Consider the following 17,929-nt stretch of genomic DNA (forward strand, 5'->3'; position numbering starts at 1 on the left):
TATCATCAAAAGTTCCAATTAAAATTCCCATTCAATGTGTCTGCTTAGACACAAGTCAAAGGTTATGAACAATAATTGAAGAATTTATACCAAATGTTTGTTGTGACTTGTTTCAAATATGGCAACCAACAACAGTGATTCTGAGTGATTTTAGTAATTAATTTTAAATTAGTTACATTTCCTTAATGGTAAGATTTCAAGTTAAAATCAATTGTAATCATCCTGTGAGGATATGAAATCAAGTTGGGCGGAACAACTGGAGGCAAGGTCTGAAAAACAGAATCAATATTCATTCAGATTCTTGTTTATGGAAGACTAGGCTTGTGATGTGCCGGCTCCCTCTGAAAACATATTTAAAAGAGTACGAACTGCATCACAAAGTGATAAAACAGATTTGTATTTCCATTTCATCTTGTCATCTCTCTTAGAATTGACTCCAGCATTCTGCATACAGAAAAATGATTTTGAATGGCATCTAGAGTTATTCAGGGAAACACATTAACCACAGTGAGGTTCTATAAACAGCACTGAGATAAATGAGGAGCTGGTGAGAGAACCTGGACAAAAAACACTTTCGCTATGTATACATTAAAAAAAGAGAATAAATAGGGAAACCATAGGACCATTCAAGGATAAAGGCAGGAACTTGTGGTTGGAGGCAGAGGATGTGAGTATGATCCTAAATGAGTACTTTGCGTGGTATTCACCCAGGAGAAGGATATGGAGGATAGTGAGATTTCTGTGGAGCAAGCTAGGGTCTTTGAGATCAAGAAGGAAGTGATGTTGGGTCTCTTGAAGAACATTAAGTTGGATAAGTCCCTAGGCCCGATGGTATCTGCCTCAAGTTATTGAGAGAGGCCAGAGGAGGGATTGCTGGGACCTTGACCAAGATCTTTGCATCATCACTAGGCACTGATGAGGTCCTGAGGTCTGGCAAGTAGCTAATGTTGATCCTCTGTTCAAGAAAAGAAACAGTGATAATCCAGGAAACAATAACAGGTAAATCTCACATCGGTGGTTGGGAAGCTATTGGAAAGAATTCTTAGAGATAGAATTTATGTGCATTTGGAAAAGCATGGCATAATTAGGGACAGTCATGTTTTACTAACTGATTAAATTTTTCAAGGAGGTTACAAAGGTGATTGATGAAGGTAGAACAGTGGATGTTGTCTACATGAACTTTGGTAAGGCTTTCAACAAGGTCCATCATGGTAAACTCATCCAGAAGATTAAGATGCATGGGATCCACAGTGACTTGGCTGCATGGCGTCTGAATTGGCTTGCCCGTAGAAGGCAGAGTTTGGTGGTGGAAGGGTATTTTTCAGGCTGGAGGTCCATGACTAGTGGTGTTCCGCACATATAAATGACTTGGATGAAAATGTAGATGGATGGGTTAGTAAGTTTGCACACAATACAAAGATTGATGGAGTTGTGGATAGTGTAGAAGGTAGTCAAGGGATTTAGTGAGATATAGATCAATTGCAGATATGAACAGAGAAATGGCAGATGGAGTTTAATTTAGGTCAGTGTGAGTTGCTGCACTTTGGGAGATCAAACATTAAGGAAAGGTATACAGTTAATGGCAGGACCCTGAACAGCATTGCTATACAGAGGGATCTGGGGTTTCAAGTCTATAGCTGCCTGAAAGTGGCCATGCAAGTACATAGGGTGGTAAAGAAGGCATAAGCCATGCTTGCCTTTATTGGTCAGGGAATTGAGTACAAAAGTCAGGATGCCATGTTGTAGCTTTATAAAATTTTTGTTAGGCTACACTCAGAGAATTGCATTCAATTCTGGTCGCTACATTAAGGAAGGAAGTAGAGGCTTTGGAGAGAGTGCAGAAGAGGTTTATCAGGATGCTGCCTGGATTAGAGGGTATGAGCTATAAAAAGAGTCTAGACAAACTCAGGTTGTTTTCTACGGAGTGGGGGAGGCTGAGGGGAGACTTGGTAGAAGTCTATAAACTTATGGGATGCATAGATAGGGTTGACAGTCAGAATCTTTTTCCCAGAGTTGAAATGTCTAAAACTAGGGGCATGCACTTCGGGTGAGAGGGAGAAAGTTCAAAGGAGATGTAAGGGGCACGTTTTTTATACTGGGTGCAGTAGGAGGCTAGAAAGCGCTGTCAGGTATGCTGGTGGAGGCAACACAATCAGGGCGTTCAAGGGACTTTTAGATAAGCACGTGAATATACAAGGAATGGAGGTGTATGGACTAAGGCAGGCAAAAGGGATCAGTTTAGTTTGGCGTCATGTTCCGCACAACATCCTGGGCCGAAAGGTCCATTCCTGTGTTGTACAGTTCCACATTCCATGTTCTAGTGCAATGAAATCTTTAATGCACATCTGTACCATTAGGTAAAATCATGCCAATGTCTCCTCCACAAGGTGGTGTCTCAAGATAAACAAAAAAAGCAAAACTCCCCTAAACTATCCCAGAATTTAAAACTAGAAGGGTATTTACCGAACCATATCACTGTCAATCAGTCTCATTTTCTCTCATTGTTATTACACATAATGTGCATAATGACAAACTCTTCAAAGTTATGCTACCATATTGAGAGTTCCAAAATAAATGAAGACTTGATAAATATTTTATTTGATGGTAAGTGCAAATCAAAGTTCTCTGACTCATTAGCAACCAAAAGAGTGGGAGAATAAATGCCTCCTCTAACGAATTGGAACAAGCAAAATAAAATGGGCTGGATTTTCCCCACCACTGATGCAGGGCCGATGTGTATCAGGCAAGCTTTAAAAATGTTGGGTGCAACCAAATCCAAAATTTCTGCTTTAGGCTGGATTTCATTAGCTAAATCTCAGTGGGTTAGAGTCAGGTCAGAGGTTAATTATCTTTTTAAAATCTCAAAGGTAAAGGTGCCATAGCCCCAGAGGACTGGTTTCTCACTTTAAAGAGATGACTGGTGGTGATTTAATCACGTCTCAGGCGTGGGGAGAGGTTAAGATGGAGAGTCCTTCACAGTCGCCTCAGCCAGAATAATAACAAATTCAATCATTCAGACAGTTAATGCCTAAGTGTGACCTTTATCTAAGATAAATGATACTCACACCAAACTTCATTAATGAGGAGAAAAACAAAAACCTTATTTATTTTCACAAATGTATCTTCTAATATGTGGCAAAATGGATTATTAAGTACTAATATGCAAACTTAAAATTGTTGACACTTTAAATTCAAACACAAATTTACCCACAAATAAGCCACACAGGATAAATGAAACAAATAATTTTCAGGAATATTGTAGGTGGAAAATATAGGCAAAAAGAGAAAAAAAATCTGTGGGTCAAGAGTCCAAACCAAAAGAAATAGAATAAAGGGTCTTTCTGCCAATTCTTTTTTTGGCTTCTGGAGAAGATATCACATTGTTCTTGGTTGTGGTGATACTCATTTTAGTCACTTGGTTTAAGTTAGCAGTTTCATTTTTGCAAATTCCTTAAATGGAAAGGGAATAAACGAGACTGATCTCAGATGCTTGCAGAAGTTTGGAGGTCGAAGTCAACTGCTCTCTCACCTCTCAGTTCTGTGTCAGACTGTTACTCGGAGAACCAATCCAAAAGCTGTAGCTGAATAGTTTCTTCTCTAACTAACTGCAAAACACCTGGTGCTGTTTACTTTCAAATCCAGTTTCTTAATAACAATTGACAACCCTTGTATAACTAAAGAGTGGCCACATAGACCCACGTTTTCTTTGAGTTGTAATAAAAATAATCCAAGGTCCAATTTTCCAGTTTAGATTTTGAAATAAAATATATGTAGTTCTTCTAACATTCCAAAAAAGATGATTTAGTTATTCTGCTTTTGGAACCTAGCCATGTCAAAATTGGCTTCTGCATTTGTGCATTACCAGGATGATTCCATTTTCAAACTATTTCACTGCTTGTAACATGCTTTAAGGTATCATACAGTCAAAGAAAGGACTAGTTAAAAGTAAGAACCTCCTTTCTTTGTAATGGAAACACTTGCAGATCTAAAAGAGGAGGTGAGTGAAACTAATTGCATAAATCTTATCAAAATGGAGCGGGTCTGATGAACCGAATGAGTTCCATCTGTGCTATATTATTCTATCAATTCCAGCTTCTGAACTGAAATTTAAATATATCTCTCGCACCACTAGTCTGGTTTTCAGGTTTCCATCTGTTTGAATTTCCCTTCTAAACGTAAAAGATGGCTTGGAGAACCAGTGGAGGAAAACAGACGCTTACACAGTGATTCCCAATGCTGGACATGCAACCCACATGCAGAGTAAAACAGGGTAGTTATGATCAGTCTGTAAAGGTGGGAAGAGCAACAAAGCTAGTTCCAGAGAGTCAGAAATAGAGGTCAAACTCAGTCACCTCCATGATTGGAAGTGGATTTCTTATGAGCCATATTCATGAAATAGTTCTCAAATCTTCAGTGGGCTACTCTCCAAGTATTGCTCCTCACTTTTGAGAGGATGGTGTGGCTTTGCAGCGGTGAGTACCCTCAATAGAACAGAAAGACTCATCAATATATACAGTCGAGGCTAACCAGAAAAATGGATCAAGGTTACAGGGGTCTGGGAACTCAGCAGAAAATTCACCCTGTCCAACTTTGACAGCGATATTACCTCAGTGCGACATCCATCCCATGATGTGATCATGTTATTAGTTGCATATTCTGGTCCTGTTTCTTTCTTCTTTCAATGAGGCTTCATATTAATAAAACAGATGATTTGCTCAATTATCAAACTCTAATTACTGATTCGGATGATAATGCATCCCAGTAAAACAAATTATCAGTGATTAGGGATGTGACAGTGATTTCACTTCATAAGCTAACAATTAAGGAAGCATAACATATGAATGTAGTGAATACAAGCCAAGGATTTACGCATCTGGCCAATGAAGATAGCCTAGAGGGTAATTGAAGCGGGAGAGCAGAGGCCAGGTTTGTCAGGCTGCCCTCAGTTTGACAAGAAATGATCATAATATCAATTACTGCCATCAGCCAATGAAGCTATCATCCTTTTTATAGCAGCTTTTACAGTACAAAACACATTCAAATGAAGGTGATAGTACAAAACCCTTCAAAGACTCACATTCCATCAGTATCTGCATTGGCTGCTATCATTCTTGAAAAGGTTAAACCATTTTAAAGTTATTATCATAAATGCAATTCCGGGCCAGCATGCTCCTACAGGGCAATGTTACAATGCTGCGGGGCAATTTTAATTCTTTGTGCGGTTTTTTTCACCAAGTCCTGTCTGCATATTGTTTTCAATGTCTGTGGAAGAATTTACTACAGTATTATAGCTTTAATAGTATTTCTCTGATCATCCTCAACTAAAGTTAATTAACTTTTGATAACTCATTTGTACACAGTATCTGCGTGAGTAATATTGGGCTAATTCACAATGAAAATAAAAGACATACTGCATTTTCAATCATCTGCCACTCTTTTTATTAATGCATGTCATCTTTTACAAGACAGAATTGCAATGAACTTTATTTATTGATGTGGTTTTGGTTTTATAACCAGAGGTTTAACCCTGTGACATTGTAAGGGAATCAACTCTGCAATCTAAAGAGGAGAGGAGTAACTTCTTTATGTTGAAAAGTTTTAGGTTTCAGAATTCTGCAGTCTGCATTCATAAGAATGCTCATTTTTGACCTTTTATGTTTCAAATTAATTTGTGGGATGCAAGGTTATTCATTGCCCATCCTTATTTCCCCTTGAGTAGACAGCGGTGAGCCACAGTGTTGAATACAACCAAGCAACTTACTAGGCAAGGGTTGTTTCAAGTCAATCACATTGTTATGAGTCTGGAATCACATATAAACCAGACTGGGAAAGGATAGCAGATTAGCTTCACTGAAGAACAGCAATAAAACTGCCACTTTGGCAGTTTTATGGCCATTATTGCTGACACTTACTTTTCACTCCAAACTCATTGATATAATTGAATTCAAATTAGCCAGCCGCTATGGTGAAAATTCATGCCTCCAAATTATTCACCTAGGCCTCAGAATCACTTATCCAGTATCAGAACCGCTCTGTTAATGCAACAGAAGACCATGAGACATAGGAGGAGAGTTACGCCACTTGGCCCATCGAGGCTGAAATGTTTCCCAACCACATTCTCCTGCCTTCTTCCTTTAACTCTTGATCCCCTTACTAATCAAAAACCTAGCTATCTCTCTCTTAAATACACTTTAAAGAGATGTCAGGTAAGACCTGGTGTGAATCCCTTTAGAGGGTAACAACATTCCACACAAACCCATACACTATCCAGACCTGTAGCGTTCCTGAGATCTGTTGTTCTTAATCATTGGCTTTCTTGTATACACCTCTCTGCCCCAGACATCATAGACCACCTCATTCATATCAACAGTTTTGAATATAGAGGCCAGGGAAACAATAGAGACGTTTCTGGGTGAGGGGTGAAGTTGTTAGCAGAACCCATTGCCACATATACACCGTGTTCCTCTTGTTTCCACATGAGGCTCTCATCATAGACACTGATTCGTGCTACATCCTGTAAGGACATGTTGTTAGGTATCATGTTTGTGCAGTTACATTCTGGGCTACACAGGGACAGAAACGAACAGATGTATCACAAAAACAATAGCATTTTCACAAATGCATTACTTCACATACAATGCAATGTCACCTGTGCTACCAAAAAGATCTGGAAAGGCTTTATGCCTTTTCTTTCTCCCCCTCTGACTGGGTTTTCATGTAGTCCCAGCTTCCACAGCTAGGCTGCAGGGAGTTTGCTTGCCAGTGGAGCCCACTGGCCCTGGAAATTTGATCGGGCAAACCCGGGATGTTTGTGACTGGATGGGCCATCTGCGGGTCTTCTCGCAGAGACACGTGGGCCTCCTCGGCTGTGAGGGAGGGAGGAGAGTGGGCAGGGCGGAGGTGGAGTTGGAGGGCACAACCTTAAGGACACTTCTGAGGGGCCTGTGTGTCGTCCTTCCTCAGGTTCCTCCTACTGCCGTATGTCCTTGTGAGGAAAAGGCAATTGAAGTGCACACCAGGTTTCCTGAGTCCCTTTTGCCATGCTTTCGGTCCTGAGGACCAATAGCTGCGGTGATGGAGTTTACATATATGTGTGCCCCTCCAGCAGACCTTGACAGTGATGGGTCTGACTATCCATAGCAACCACTAGCCTATCCAGATGGCCAGATGTTCGAGGCATCTGGGTCATGGTAGTGGGGCTGCATTGCTGTAGCCTCTGTACAGTGAAGGTGGTTGCCTCCCACAACCCTATCTGTTGCTCCTGCTCCTCCCTGTGCATGTGGACAAAGTTCCCTGATTTCCAACACACAGAATCCTCTCCTGCCTGGGGCTGAGCAGGTGCCTGGTCTCTAGAATGACAGAGACCTGGAGGAGTGGTTTCTTTCTCAGCCAGCTGCAGAAGTGTCTGGGTAGGATGTTCACCAGCTTGTGCTCCCAACCTTTCTAAGGCTAGAGTTCCCACCGAGGTGTTGGTATCTGAGCTTGTGGGGGAGATACAGAACGCAGCCTTCCCAAAGCCTCCTCGGACTCTTGCTCTCTGAGGTCGAGGAGATAGCTTCCATTGGAACTGGCTATTTCTCTTCAGGAGTGACGGACATCTCAATAAACCCTGCAAGAGAGAGAGAGAAAGCATCACAGCCACAAGTTAGAAATGGTTGCAATGGTTGACACTGACAGCGGGGTTAGTGCAAGAGATGCAGTGGAATGAAGAGTGGTACTTACTCAGTTTGCAAGACATGGATGTCCCAGCAACTCCACAGCAGCAATTCCCCTGTCCGGGCCAGGATTCTCTCCTTGTGGGTGCTGAGGTGTCTGATGTCCAGCACCTCTCCACCTGTCCAGCACCTTCCTGTGAGCTGTCTCTTCTTCTAGTGAGAGAGAGTGTGGGATTGAATGTGACATAAATGGCTGGAACAGCCATTAGTGCTGGTGCAGTGGTGGTGAAAGAAGAACAGAGGGCATGAGGGGTTAGCGGTGTGAGAATTTGGGAGTGGGACATAAAAGAGAGAGTGAGGAGGCACAGCATAGCCCTTGGTGGGACTGTGTGCAGTAACAGGGAAAGAGTGAGGTAGCAGAGAGAGGCTCTTACCCTGGTGGAGTGGAGAAGGTCATTGACCTTCTAATGGCATGATTGGATATTCCACCACGTCATTGAGACAGCACTGATCTAGCAGCTAGGGTGTGTTGGTGTAGACACTTCTGCTGGTCCTCTGGAAAGATGATGGCCCTCTTTTCCACTTCTAGATCCACTTGGGCAATGCTGACAGCAGCTTCTTCTTCTCTGCCTTGTTCCAATTCTGTCCATCACTGAGTAGAGCAGCTTTGGGGTGCCAGCATTCATCCAAGTGCACAGCGATCATTTGAATATATCACGGGCAGCAGTTACCTGCTGACTGGTGAGTTGTTTCAGGTATAGTGCATGGTAAGATGGGGATGGAATCGGACATGATGGATGCTACAGGCACAGGATTGATAGTTAGTGAAAATCACTCCAAATAGCAGTGAATAATGACAAATGGAGCTGACTGATATTCATTTGTTCTGATAATCTACAAGATATCAACTTTGTTATCACACAAGCACTTACGAAAATGGGTTTGTATTAGTTCATCTTTAATGGTTTGAGATCTAAATTTAAATGGTCGTTCACCTCCTAAATATCTAATTTCCATGAAAAGGTTCCATTGAATTAAGCACGGGGCTATCCTTTGGATAAGTTAACCTGGTTAAAAGCTGTGATCTTGTTTTATTGTTAACTGTCTATTAGAGTGAAATTAAAAATTGCAATGAGGCAACTATTACCACAGGTAATAAATGAATATGGTGTTAGCCTCTCCCTTCACAGTGACATAAAGCACCAGCAAAGTAAATACTGCCATGTGTAGTAATATAAAAAAATGATTCTGGGGCTGCATCTTACTTTCTTTGGCTAAAAGCAAGTTGTGTCATGCTATTTGGAGTGATTTTCACTAACTATCAACCCTGTGCCTGTAGCATCCATCATGTCTGATTCCATCCCCATCTTACTATGCACTATACCTGAAACTGCTGCCCGTGATATATTCAAATGATCGCTGTGCACTTGGATGAGCGCTGGCACCCCAAAGCTGCTCTTCTCAGTGATGGACAGAATTGGAACAAGGCAGAGAATAAGAGGCTGCGTCAGCGTTGCCCAAGTGGATCTAGAATTGGAATCAAAATCCCAAAGTCATCACAGATGTGAACATTTGATAAAACCACCAAATTGTTCAATTCAACCTAACTTTGTAGGTTAAGAAAGGCATACCTAATACCTTCCATTAGGAAGTATATAACTATTTATTGCAAATAAATTGTTTTTGACTAATGGCAAAAATATTCAATTTGAACTGCTCTTCTACAAATGTATAACATAAACTTTACCCTCTTCTTTAAAATTTCCACACATGTACAGACACACAAAGAGACAAGACAAGACACAACTGTTGTGGGTGGGAAAGAGAAAGAAATCAAAGCAGCAGAGTTCTGGCACCAGTCTGGATCATCAACATTAATGAATTCTATTCTTTCAGCTCCTTTCAACTTCTTCCAATTCTCTGGTGAAGACACATGGTTGTGAATACCCTGATTCTCAGTCTTTCGTTCACTGGTAGAGAGTTTGTCCTTTGAGTGCCTCTAAAGGTGTCTTTTATCCCTTTTCCCTTCAACACATGACTTACAGAAAGAAAATCCTGCACAGAAAAATAAGGGGGACCAGCTAGCTACTGGGGACTTCCTTTTATTTCTTCACACAGAAGTAAGTGAGGGAGAAAAATAGATACATTCTTTTCACAAGCTGGATTTCCCTGTTGTGTTATCCATGCACAAGGCTGTAACCGCCAGCTCAGGAGTTAATCAGGTAGTTGTTACTATGAGCCCACAACAACTAGTGCTCCTTGAGAAGCCAAGCAAAATGTTGTCACTTGGCACAGTTTTCATGAACATACATAGACGGTGTCATTCCATCCGAACTGTTCCCTTACTGCTTGAATAAGGTAATATTCTAGGTACAACTGTGTTCCTGTAACTTGTTTGTAAACTGACTCTTACAGTTTCCTTAGTATAAAGCAATACTTTTTCATATTTGTTATCCCTCATTCCGAACAAAAATTGAAATAAAAATGGTCATTCCATATCGAAATATTAAGGAACTTGGGTGTACACGGTAAGAATTTCGAACTGCAATTTTAAAAAATATTGGTATCTCTCAATAGCTGTTATTGGTACAAATGCAAATTGAGGAATTTCAAGTCAGTGGATACCGTGACTTAAGGAGTGCAGTGTCGGCATATTTCACAGTTTGGATTTTGAACTAATGGAATGAATGTTTTTGTCTATGTGTATGAGGAAGTTTAATAAATAATTTGTCAGTCGATTGACAGCCATGATCTTTCAACCAGTATGTGTCAGAAAGCAGCTGACTGGGGGCCGTACTGTCAATGATAATAGGAATTTGTTTGTACTGAGAGTTTTATGGTTGGAGAAGGCAAACATTTAAAAGCATTAACTTGCTTTTAACTTTGAGAATCAAGACTTAGAAAACTAGAGATTGGAAAAGGAGTTAGTTCAGAATAGTTAGGAAATTGGTTACCTCAATGCAAGAGATTAACTTTGAAAATTCCAGATCAAAGGTGTTTGGTTTAGAACTCTGAAGACATTACTTGAAGCTAAGCTTAAGCTTTGTATGAATATTCAAAGGAAATGTTATCAAGCTCTCAACACTGAGCATTTGAAAACACTCAAGTTAAACCTATAGATGCAATAGAAAAGGGAGTTCTCTCTCAGGTATTTAAGTATGTAAAGTGACAGTGTTGGGAGAGATCAGATTTTACTCTGCAACGTGTTTCAAATCTTTCAAACATTGTCATATGTAAGTTGTTTGTTCTATTTCATTTTGATTTCTTTTGTGTAATAAACTTTTGTTTTAGTTTAATCTAAATCGCAGCATTATGTGGATATGTTTCAATGAATGAACACAATGTGATTTTTAAAAAATATACGAACTATCAGGCCAGATTTCAGTCTGGGATCCAACTTGTCCTGTAGTACCATCAGCTGCAATCATAACAATACATCACCCCACAATTAAATCAGCTTCTGTGGCCAGAGAACAATAAAGAACAACCATCTTCCAAGGATAAGAGAAAAATGCAAACCATGGCATGTAAATAATTGATTGTGGCAGACTAAAGCAGACCCAAACTCCCACAAAATGTATTCAAACAGGAGAAGTTCCAGATGATAGATTGGAAGCTAATAATGCAAACTTTAATCTGTTTTTGGGCCTATGTTATCCGCCTTAATGAAAAATGTTGATCAGTGAGTGGCAAAAATTAGCAGGATGAAATTTTGATCTTTTGCGTAAGATCTAGCAGCATTCTGAAAACAGGTAAGTATTAACAATGACCAAAGAATCAAGGCTTTGCATTATGGTCATTTTCATTAAGCGAATCATGGAGGTTCCAGTATGTTTGACAGAACAAATAAAAACCAAAGAACTGCAGATGGTTTTAATCAGAGACAAAAACAGAAATTGCTGGAAAAGCTCAGCAGGTCTGGCAGCATCTGTGGAGAGAAATCAGAGTTAACGTTTCGGGTCCAGTGACCCAAGTTCTGAGGAAGGGTCACTCGACCCAAAGCGTTAACTCTGATTTCGCTCCACAATTGCTGCCAGACCTGCTGAGCTTTTCCAGCAATATTTAAATGAACTATGAGTTGCTTAGATTATTTTAGTCTGGATTTATTACCTTCTCCCACATAATCATTCATCATGCTGAACTTGTATGCATGACTTGTATGTTTATACAGTTGGAAGCAAACCTTTTAAAAATTTTCTCTCAGTATTTTTAAGAAGAGAAATGATTTTACCCTTTTTTGTTCTTCCACTTCCAATGGACTGGTGATGTCTGTTACTGGGATGTCCTTGGTGTTTGCTAAAGAAGTCACACAATAAAGGCATGTTACACAAACTCATTGCACAAGGAGAACAGAGGAAGCTGGGTAATCCCATTCCTGCAGAAAATCCCTTAACTGATATGTGATAAAGTCATATCTTAAATACAGTGACATCAGGAATAAACTGTTAATTTTGCTATTTCCCACTGTGTGATCTGATAACAGCTAGAGTGAAAATTGAGGGAAAAGTATATATATTTATTATTTCACATTAATGCAAATAATTGCAGTATAAACAGCACTTTAATATACCTCACTGAATGATGTATGCAGCCTCTTATCGACACAGCAGCTGGCCCTATCTGGAATATTAAAATTGAAGACCTACCCGGTTTCAAATTTTCCTTTACCAATGAGCCATAAAAAGACAGAAAAAACAGAATATACTTTAAAATTTTCCATTTATATGTTAAGAGATTTTGCTCTTGGCTATCCAATTCCATACGGTGCTGCTGTCAAAGAGAGCATGAATTCAGCAGATGTATAACTGCAATTGTAAAGCAAAATCTACATACAATAAGGAATTCATGTGTGTCTGTTCAACCTGTTCCTGCAGTAAAGTATCAGTAAATAAAATATACTGTGAATAAAGTGAGGTTTAATGCCCCAGATGTTTTCTTGATTCACAAAGAAATAAAATGACAATTTAGATGACACCTTTTTAACCATTGCACAGTCAGTTTTTGAAAGAAATTACATTTAATCTTATGTCTGGGCAATTTTTAAATTATTTTAACTGTCATTATGATGCATCCATCTCAATTAAAGTCTGGCCACAATCACCCCCCAGAAAATGTGAATCATGGGAAAGTGAATCATGAAAAATGGCAATCTCTACTGCCAATCATCTGTCAGTCATTTATTATGCTGATGTTCTACCCATTCCACAGGTAATTTTTCAGCATTCCCAAACCTGTTTGAGTGCTAAAGCCATTATTAATAAATGGACAAGTATAATTAAACATCCCAGAGGTTGATGGGATGTTATATTACAGAGGAGTTGCAATCTGTTCGGCTCAGTATGAGCGATTTCACTCGGCTTCTTCTTCCCACAAAAATGTTAAACTAAAACTTTGTCAATTCCTAGAATTTAGGTTAGTTTTTAACTTATTTTTCACAAATAGTGATAACATTCAGAAACTAGGGAAAAGAAAATCTGACTCTGAATCAATCCAGTTAATTAAAAAATACGTTGAGGGTGCCCATAAGGGACAGAAGTCCAATTTCGAAAGGTATGTACTGAGGGATATGAAATCTGTACTGAACATCATTTGGATCAACTGGTCAAAGTAACCTTGCAGAAAAGAAAAGTAAATGCTTATCACCTTGTCAAATATACTTTCACCTTGGGAAGGTCTGATAGGAATTCTATCTTGATTGGAGGCTAAATTGCAATACAATTCCTAGTGCACTGTACAAATTTATATTAATTAGCAGCCCAGTTTTACTTACTATAATCAAATTGAGTTACCTTTAAGAGGGAGCTCTTTTGAGCCATGTTTCAGCAGTACGTTACTTGGGAAGTGTCCGGTTTTACAGATTTCTTGGAGCAGCCAGTTATAGACATCCTGAGCACAATAAGAAGTATGACCTTGTTTCCAAATGCAGTCACATTTCATTACAATCCTATGATAGTCTTTAAAACAGGCAATAAATCATTCAGAATGAATTAACCTAGTCTGTTTCTGACAGGAAGAAACCTTAAAATAGTGAACAAACTTTTTATTTTACAGTGGTACTCCAACCAGCAGTAATGGTGCCCTCTAATGGCTGATAAATGCAATATTCAATGGATATGAACATATTTACTAGATTAAATATGTTAAATGGTTAAAATCTACATAAATGTTTAAAATTAAATTTGCACTTTTGATGAATGTACAGTTTTATTTTATTGTGTTGCAATGCCGATTTGAACGACACCGCAGACCTTTTCTGTCCCACTATAAACTTCACTAGTTTACCAATGTCATTGACATCTGGCACTGCTCACCTCTGTAAAATTGAGGAGAAGTGGGTAGGAGGGTGATGGGAAGGTCACACGGGAATTTTATGCTCTAACTCACAACTTCCTGTCTGAAGTGTGGCCATAAATTTCTGTCCCATACTTCGGCAATTATCTGGAAGGATTTTCATCTTCTTTATCTGGCTGCTGCTCTTGCAGCCACCAGGTATCATACTGACCCAGAGATAGTCAAATAGTGCATTCAAAAAATATCCACATTCACCTGGTTTGAGCTATAGGAAGAGGCTGAATAAGCTGGGGCCATATTCCCTGGAGTGTTGGAGGCTGAGAGGTGACCTTATAGAGGTTTATAAAATCATGAGGTGCATGGATAGGGTGAATAATTTTTCAGGGTAAGCGAGTCCAAAACTAGAGGGCATAGGTTTAGGGTGAGGGGGAAAGATTTGAAAGGAATGTAAGGGGCAACGTTTTCATGCAGAAGGTGGTGCGTCTATGGAATAAGCTGCCAGAGGAAGTGGTGGAGCTTGGTACAATTCCAACATTTAAAAGACATCTGGATGGATATATGAATAGGGAGGGTTTAGAGGGATATGGGTGAAATGCTAGCAAATGGGACTAAATTAATTCAGGATATCTGGTCAGCATGGGTGAGTTGGACTGAAGAGTCTGTTTCCGTGATTTACATCTCTATGAGTCTCTCTAACAGAACACTGAATATCATGGGAGGTCATATAATATGTGTGATAACATTTGTTAAGATAAGAAAGAAAGAATATTTATGGAAACTAATTCCTGTTAAAACTGAGACTTGTGTATGACACAGCAACAGTCAGTCTGTACCTCCAGAGTGTTATAATCCAGGAAGACTTTGCTGTACTCCTTGCCTCTGAAATGAGCAATGATCTTTATTGTTCCTTTCTGAACTTCTTCGAGCACACTATTCTTTTTCTTCGTTTGAAGCAAAAGCTGTTTTGAATTCACAAAACAAATCAGGTTTTGTTCACTCGATGCTCTTTATAACCTGTTGAGATCAAGATGACAACAAATCCTAACCCTTTATTGAGCTTGTGAATGTCAACCATCTTGCCTGCTTTACAGCGAGGTTCTGACACATGATCATTTTCTATTTGTGGCCCCCACTAACCAAGAATTTAGGCAGTGACATAAGACTGTCACAGGTACACAGTTTCTTACCTTGTTAAACCGGATCCTCATGTATGCCATCTTTTCAGCAACAGATCTGATATAAGTGAAAGGAACGTGTGTCAATTAGAAGCATAACAGTTGCCTTTTTATTCTTTACTCTTTAATGTGAAGATTCACTGAATTCAAAATACTAACTTACACTGCAGGAAAATCTCATGGGAGAATTTATACTTCACTATTACCAGGTTGTGTTCTTGATATTGTGGATAATAACATAAGAACATAAGATGTTGGAGAAGGCCAGTCAGCCCCTTGAGCCTGTGCCATCATTCAATGAGATCATGCCTGACTGGCTTGTGGCCATCTCTCCTGACCCAGCCCCACCCCCAATCCTGGACGTCCCTCTCAATTAAAATCTAATTCAAACTTGAACATGTTCAATGACCCACCCTCCTCTGCACACTAGTGAAGAGAAATCCAAATACTATAGCAACTAAAGCATTGTTAAATAACTGGTGAGCAAGAACAGTCCAAAGGCAACTGACTATTGTTCAAGGAGAAAGTGAGAACTGCAGATCCTGGCGATCAGAGCTGAAAATGTGTTGCTGGAAAAGCGCAGCAGGTCAGGCAGCATCCAAAGAGCAGGAGAATCGACGTTTCGGGCATGACCCATTTGTCAGGAAAACTTCTATGTCAGTATATGTTTAGTTCAGATTGTGGCAGAGTTGTATCAGCTCCCAGCCCTCACAACATGAGGAATCAATGTAATTATACTAACAACACAATCCACACTCAGCACTAAATGTTAATAGTGATGACAGCAAGGGTCTGTACAGAAAGCCAAACTCTTGGCCAAACTAACTGAGCATCAATCTGAAAATACATAGACATATTTTTGACTGTTAAATACTTCTGTGTTTATCTATGGGCATACAGTTTAACTGTGATGTTCCCATTGCAGATTCGGATTTGCCCTCATTAGAGGAAAGTATTTCTTAAAATGTAAATAAGGACCATTGGGTGAAATAGCAATAAGGAGCAAACAAGCTCATTCCTGATGACAAGCTTATGCTCAAAACGTTGACTCTCCTATTCCTCGGATGCTGCCTGACTGGCTGTGCTTTTCCAGCACCACACTCTACTCTGATCTCCAGCATCTGCATTCCTCACTTTCTCCAAGAAGACAACATCATCAGGGGAAGAGAAAGAAAGTTGACACAAAAAATGACATTCATTGATTGTATTCTTAGTTTAGTCTCAATTTATTTATGAGATTTACTTCAGAGGAGAAGACGAGAAGGAGAACAAAAGTAGCCAATGCATAACTTGTATAACGGGGGTCTTTTGGCAGTATTTCCAATTCTGGGTTATAAGATAACCAAATAGATTAGATGTTTTAAACAGTTTATAAGTCCTACAACTGTAACTACACTTCAAAACTATTTTATTTTTTGTGAAGTACTCTGGAGTGTTCTGCAGTCATGAGAGATAGTTGAAAAAGACAGTTTATTTTTTAATTTCAGTGCTAGCAGAATTGAAAAGTTTCTAAAAGCCTAGTAACACCATATTGTTTTTTGTCCTGTTTTCATTTGATAAACCAAAAAAAATGCCAATTTTATTTGTGAAGAAGACGGGTATTAAGAATATACCCAGTAGAATCTAATTGATGGACACTATGTAAAATGCAATTTTAAAATCTTACTGCTTTCCATTTTTCAGAAGATTCAAAGAATCAAAAGATTCTTTGGAACATCAAAATAACTCACAATTATGTCCACAAAAAGAAGTTATTTCTTTAATGTCAGCAACTTTTACTAAAGATATAAACATCTCTACACAGGCTTTGCACCCTTTCTTAATTTTATTGTTATAAGATAAATAGAACAAGTCAAATTAAAACTGGGTGTGGCAGCATTTTTGTTTTGGTTGTTTTTAGCTTACCACATGTTTGTTTTTCAACTATTTTGCAGCTTCATGTTAGTGTTTATGCTTCACATAAATCTCCTCACCCCTGACTTCATCTAACACTATCAGTGCACCGATCAAAAATTCTTCACTGGTGAATAATCAAACAAATATCTGAGCAATATGTGAAACACGTGGTGGTACAAATACAGATTTAAAAACATTGCAGTCTTTCCAATTTTCAGAAAAGCCTTTTAACAAACTATTTTAGAAAGACCTGTACCTTGTATCATAAGCTGCATTCTTGACTCATTAAATAATCAGCATTCAAAATATATTTTCCTTATTGTATTTACCTTGTGGCTGGGTCCATCTCCTGAACATTAGCTGCCCTCTCCAGTTATCACCCTCCAATGGTCGGACATAGAATATGGTGGAATTTTACATTGTGTAATCTATTTACAATGATATTGAGAAGAATAATCAAACCAAGGGCCAATCTCTTCTGCTCAAATACATTCATTGAATCATATGATATTTTTTACATACATTTCAGTTCATAGGGCATTTCATTCATTACATCTTAATTATAAGTTATTGCATTACATCTAGAAATGTCTGCTTTCATATGACAGGTTAAGCAGGAATTACTTTAGTTAACCATTCAGCACAGTGGCAAGCACTGCTACCTCACAGCGCCAGAGACCTGGGTTCAATTCCCGCCTCAGGTGACTCTCTGTGTGGAGTTTGCATGTTCTCCCCGTGTCTGCGTGGGTTTGCTCTAGTTTCCTCCCACACTCCAAAAGTGTGCAGGTTAGGTGAATTGGCCATGCTAAATTTCCCGTAGTGTTAGGTGAAGGGGTCAATGTAGGGGGGTGGGTTGCGGGTGAGTGTGGACTTGTTGGGCCGAAGGGCCTGTTTCCACACTGTCAGTAATCT

The 17,929-nt window shown here is 39.3% G+C and overlaps 1 pseudogene across 1 annotated transcript in view; it reads right to left on the minus strand.

Moving 5' to 3' along the window:
• The window catches only part of LOC122563845 (uncharacterized), a 38,864-nt pseudogene extending 21,501 nt beyond the window's left edge, over window positions 1–17,363 (minus strand). Inside the window, exons 1-5 of the transcript XR_006315754.2 lie at window positions 17,347–17,363; window positions 15,134–15,179; window positions 14,780–14,905; window positions 13,445–13,541; window positions 11,887–11,951 (exon numbers count right to left, since the gene is read on the minus strand). The product of XR_006315754.2 is annotated as an uncharacterized LOC122563845 (transcript). The remainder of the gene's footprint in view (window positions 1–11,886; window positions 11,952–13,444; window positions 13,542–14,779; window positions 14,906–15,133; window positions 15,180–17,346) is intronic.
• Window positions 17,364–17,929: the final 566 nt, after the last annotated feature.

This window comes from Chiloscyllium plagiosum, unplaced genomic scaffold (genome assembly GCF_037043375.1).
Source record: "Chiloscyllium plagiosum isolate Xiang-an unplaced genomic scaffold, Cpla_swu_hap1 HiC_scaffold_31, whole genome shotgun sequence".
Lineage (NCBI taxonomy): Eukaryota > Metazoa > Chordata > Chondrichthyes > Orectolobiformes > Hemiscylliidae > Chiloscyllium > Chiloscyllium plagiosum.